This window comes from Pieris rapae, chromosome 19 (genome assembly GCF_905147795.1).
Source record: "Pieris rapae chromosome 19, ilPieRapa1.1, whole genome shotgun sequence".
In the NCBI taxonomy this organism is placed as follows: domain Eukaryota; kingdom Metazoa; phylum Arthropoda; class Insecta; order Lepidoptera; family Pieridae; genus Pieris; species Pieris rapae.
The window spans coordinates 7,869,143-7,875,142 of NC_059527.1; the positions used below are offsets into that span (position 1 = coordinate 7,869,143).

The 6,000-nt window shown below is 29.2% G+C and overlaps 1 protein-coding gene across 1 annotated transcript in view; it reads right to left on the bottom strand.

The window, feature by feature from the left end:
• LOC111004001 (connectin-like) overlaps positions 1-5,195 on the bottom strand; it is a 70,276-nt gene extending 65,081 nt beyond the window's left edge. The window contains exon 1 of the mRNA XM_022274803.2: positions 5,084-5,195. The gene's annotated coding sequence lies outside the window, so the exon portion shown is untranslated. The remainder of the gene's footprint in view (positions 1-5,083) is intronic.
• Between the last annotated feature and the right edge of the window lie 805 nt (positions 5,196-6,000).

Genomic DNA, 6,000 nt, shown 5'->3' on the forward strand with positions numbered 1-6,000 from the left:
ATACTGTATCAATTAAATGTGATACTGACAGCGTTGTGGCCGCACACGGAAGCAATCACATCACACACATATCCGGAGATTTGACAAATATCTATTATTAACTAATTTTGTTTATTTTTATTATGGCGGCTTGTTTCAGGACCCACCCGATGCTTGCTGCTATATATATATAGGCTGTCACAATTTATTTAGAATATTTTGACTGTCCTTTCTTTTTATTAAACTTTTGTTGTGTTACCTACATTAAAAAAATATTTTAGAATTTGAATTGATTTATTCATAAGACACAATAATATACATATATGTAGACTCCGAAAATATTACACAAAATACCATCATAACACGCATGCAGGTACATCATTGCAACAATCACAAGTTACAATTGAAAAACAAAGAAATAAAAATAAACCTTTGCGATGTTATTTTAATTTCAGTGTATCGGTGTAGGAATAGCTAAGGACAGCATCCTAATGACATAGAGGCTTTTGCTAACTGAATCACCAGGTCGCTTAAAAAAATATATATTTTGGAACATAAGTTTATCAAGGTATCAGTTATTCCATGTCATTCAATTCGAACCTGTAGGCATCCCTACTCATCGGCAAAGACAGAGGGTGTAGGCCGAGAGAAAAAGCCGGCGTAAAAAACTCTCGGTACTCTTTTAAAAAAGCAAATCATCAAACAATACTCATTTTAAAACAAATAAATAATTTTCAATGTATCGTTAATAATATACACCTCATATTGCATTAGAAATACATGAAATTACTATAATTCTATTGAATTAAGAAAACCAATAGAAACTTTAACAAATTAAATCAGATCCAATATTTAAACTTAGCGTTATCTCCGTAGTCAGAAAACTAGAAAAAACTTCATTTATTTTGTAAGGATTTGTACAAGTTCTAGTTTAAGTTAGTTCCAGCAAAGTTATCAGGAAGAGGGGATTAATTTGAGATTTAGTCTCGGATACTTTAGAGACGGGGTATATAAACAGATTGAATTTACACTTTACACACTTTTTAATACTGATAATGTGAATATATGTCAGAGATATGTCAGGGATGTCTATATTTACGTATAACTTTTTTGTTTAAATCAATTCTTCGTTAATTAAATTAAATCACTAATCGTAAAATCAAATATAGAGTAAAATTTTTCTTAACCTTCATAGTAATAATAAAAAATAAAAATCTGGCAGCGTTTCCTCACTGTATTGCGAAACTTATTCGTTAAGCAAGGAAAAACCATCTCTGGAATTACCGGTACTATCTACCAATTAGCACCTGTGCACTTTGACTCCACGGCCTAAGACTCTACTCCAAAGGGAAAAAATTATTTAGTCATTTTTTTTTTCAGAATTTTCTGAAACAACTTTGTCGCTGTCGCTTACTAAAACCTTTTGAAAGCAATTAATTTGGACTTAGAGGGATTTATCATAACTTAATTTTCTAGAATGTAAAACCCATTCATTTTAAATAACTTTGAAACCATTTTTAATGACATAGTGCTGACGACGAGATATGGAAATTACATAATAATATTACAAAATAAAAAGTTAAAAAAAGTAAAAAAGTTCACCGAAAATTTCATTATCTCTATGATATACTTGTAAATCCAGATCAGTTTCCCGGAAAAACAATTATGGTTAAAAGTCTGTTAACATTTGTTTACAAGGAAGATGAAATTATTTGTAACCATATTTCATAATTGTTAATAACGGATGAATTTTCTGTAAAAATATTACCAATTATATTTCAACCGACAATACATAATACTCGCCGAGCCCTTTCCCGTTCATTTTTCGGAACATAAAAGTCGTCATTTCTATACGTCTCTCTAAATGATAGGAAATGAGGAAAAATACTTCTAAAACTTAGTTCTAAGGCCTCTTTTGGGTGAAAGTTACTTTGCGTAATTGATTTTGTTTTCTATGTCAACGTGATTACTAGAACGATTAATCCTTTGTAGAAGAAGTGTAATGGCGCCAAACTCTTACAAGTAACATTTACGACGTCTAAAAAGGTTGTGATTAAGTTACTGGTGGTTGAAAGCCTTTTATGAGTACCTATGTATAATACGTTTTGCCAAGAATTTTCTAAATATAATTACTTATATCAACTATAGCGCCATCGTAAACATTTCGACATTTTAAGTAAAATTGTGTTTTAGCTAGTTTTAGTGAAAAAAATATTATGTTATTAGAGTTTAACTAACTTATCTCCTATTTACTATTATATACGGTGTTAGGTGACGGACGAGCACGGAAAAATTTGGATAAAATAATTATTTAAAATTAAGTATTTCTTTGCACTTAACTATCTGTGTTGCTGTTAGCATCGATGGCTCGAAAGAGATCCATTATAAGCGATTAGGTCACCCGTTTTAACCTTTAGATTAATTATTAAGTTTTTTGTTTACTGGTTTATTTTATTCATAACGACGTGTGAAATAAAATGCTATTGGTATTTGTAACAACCAATTTTCGAATTTAATTTAGTTTAATAGTCGGTTTGAAAGATGGACATTCGATACAATATAATATATTGTATCCTGTATAAATATTATATGTATTATATTAGATTATAGATTTACGTCTTTCACTTTATCTTTGAAACTAAACTAAGCTAACTACTTGTCAGATGTGTTCAAAGTTTGTTGAAGAACATTAAGGCTTTATATATTATTTTAAAGTTTCTGCATAGAATTAAAATAATATAACGAGGATTTTTGTGCCTCTACGACTAGCAGCCTCTTGCCTCTCTGCCTTTAATTACGTTTATAGAACCGGAAATAAAGGCCACAGGCTGATCTGATGTTAAGTAATACTGTGACCCATGGACACTAATACTATTCGTGAGTGTGTAGCTGTCATTTGAAAACCAATTCGGACTTTTATTGTACGATCCGATTTTGCATGTTTGAAGAAATCATAAATCAGAGAAAATATTATACGTATTAGGAATTCTATAATATCCACACAGACACCCTCACTTTTTAGTCTTATTAACATGCAAGAGCAGACTTACCATGTTAGCATACATTTCATTACGAACAGTAAATATTATATGCAATATATATGCCAGTACTCTAGTACGCTTTGACGTTATTTGCATCAAAAAGGATCAACTCGAACGCTTACGACATAGCTTTGGTTCGTACTTTATGTTTTAACTGCCGAAACCTAGAGTACATTTTGATGGTGGAATTGTGAATTTGCGTATTTGTAATAGTGAATAATTTTCTGAAATAGTATACAGTGTGCAATTGGCCGCTTTTAGATGTTATATTTTGGCTGTAAAAATCAATTTGGAATAGAATGTTAATTTTTAAAATACTTGGTGTAACGGTTGCATCAAATATTGTGTAAAACAAAAATCTTTGCGATTAAATAGGTGGAGAGTTTATTGCCATTTCTTCACTTCTGTTCTACGCCCAATGTTTGAGAACTGGCAGTTAACGTCAAATTAGAAGCATTACAATTATATTTTTTTTACCTATATTGCCTATAAAATAAACAATTTTTGAATTTGATGAAAGTATTATTTTCATTTAATTATGTAATAACCTACCTATTTACATAAAGCATTTACTTTTGTCCAGCATTAAATAAATATAAAGCATCAAATAGCTGACGTGACCGCATCGTAATCTTAAAGTGTGTTTTTTTAAATATTCTAGCATTTACATTTGTACATACTGCTAGAAATTAAATTATTTCCATTAAAAAGAGACCAATCATTATGTAATCACATTTCGTTCTATTAACATATATTCATCATACAGCTATAATAATTAAAGATTCTCTAAGATTACTAACCACATTATCAAAGCCATGATTAACAAATTATGGTAAAAATCATCGCTAAAAATCAGGACTTTAATACGAGATTAAAGCATTTTGTAACAAAAAAGTTTTCATTATTTTTATTGTACCTTCTGTAGAACATCGATCAGGCTTAGTATCAGATGATACTCATCAACTTATTGAGTGGGACTAATTGAAACAAAGAAGAAACAATTGACGGTATAACGTTATCTGTTGTTCAGTGAAGTGAATAGTTTGTTCTTGTATGTCCTTTATAAATCGAGAAATCCAATGTATTAAGTTCAATTTATGTACCAAATTAGATCCCATTGTATCTTGTTAAGCGTAATTGCACTTTAGAGTAATTATTGAATAGCAATGTTATCAATTTAATAGCACTCGGAATGAATTTAATTGATATAATAAAGCACTTTTACTATGATTTATATGAAAACGTATCAATATATTTAATTAAAAATGTGTAATTAAATAACATCTATGAAAGATTTCGGTACATGTGAAAGGAAGGTATTTAAGGATTTTTGTTATTTTCTCAAATATTCTTATTTAGATTTTTACAATGCCACTCAATAATTAGGTATGGTTTATTAAAACGTATAAAACATGAAAAACCTGTATTTAACATTTCTTACCTTTTATTGTAAAGCAATCTAAATTGTACTTAACTAACATAATCATTTATAAGAAAACTTAAATTTTCTTTGATTGATCCAAATCATATAATGGTCACCAGAATTAAATTTATAAAATTATTGTCTTTTGGAAATCGTAACTCAAACCAAAAATTGTATAATGGTGTAAATAATTAAAATAGTAAGATTTTAGATAAAACTAACAAGTATTTAATTAAGCTTAATTTTTTTAACTGTTACTTTTATTTCTATGTATTTTCTTCCCATTAAAAATGTTTTTATAATTAGGTTTAAAGGTTTTCATATTGAAAATAACATATTAAAATTCTATAATTTAATAAGTTAATTTGCTTTATACGGTTTAGTAAAAAAGATAAAGACAACTGTTAAAAACTCAAATAGAAAATTTTATCAGTCGTTGTAAAATACCTATATTAATTAAAGGAATAAATAGTCGAGAAGATATTTTTATGTATTTAAAAGTAAAAAGCGACATAATAAGCCGCATTTAGTGTATTTGAAAGTTAACAAAAACACGATAATCTTAAGAGTTTAGCACCTTTAACAATCTCTTGTAGAAAATTTTTGCAAAACTATATACGATTAAATAAAATTATCTTACCAAAACCACTTGCCATAAATCACAAAAATCACTCACGTATCCGTCACCGGTTAAAATCACATCAGTTACGTCAAACGAGGTTTAAACCACAGTTAAAAACTGTAAAGGACACTCACTCACAACAAAGGCTAGAGTTAAACTGACGGGGCGCGCAGGCTCCGAAATTATACCGCTCGTAGCGCCGTAGCTCTCGGCTCTATGAGCGTAGCACCGTAGCTATAAACAGAGATAAATGACGTTTAATTAAGGTAACTTTTCCAAAGCAGGTAAGTATTAATAACTCGTAAAGTGAAGTACTAATTGATTATCTTAGAACAGTTATGTTATTTTATACATTTTGTAATGAGTACTTTTAAGTTAAATTTAAGTATAATTTATTATATTTAGTACAAATTAAAAATGCCCGTGACCCTAAGCTACAATTGAGGGGAAGTTTCATTTTTGCATGTGCTCAGCCCGGTTTCATACGCACGATCTCTGGGACTTTTAAATTTCAATTGTATTTCTGTAACTAATTTCAAAATCCACAACAAAGATGTAATTGTAGGGATTCTGAAGAAATTACTTTTTGACATCAAAGAAAATAATGTTATTTACGATAGCGATTTACAAAGGATGTTCAATTATAGGAAAAAAGTTTCAATCTTAAAATATGTAGATATAAAGAAAAGTATAATTTTTAGTGATTGACGGGCTTTGATTCAAAATGCCTTTTCTTTATAAATTAAACAAATAGTTAAATACATGTTAAATACATTTAGAATGCAAAACTCAAGTTACTTCTAACTCATTTGGCAATTAACACACTTCACACAATCACGCTCTTGACGTATGCTTATTGAAAGTTGCAATTGTTATATTTACAACCACCATGAGTTACCTACTGGAGTGTATCTCTTAGAACGGTCTTTAAAGTG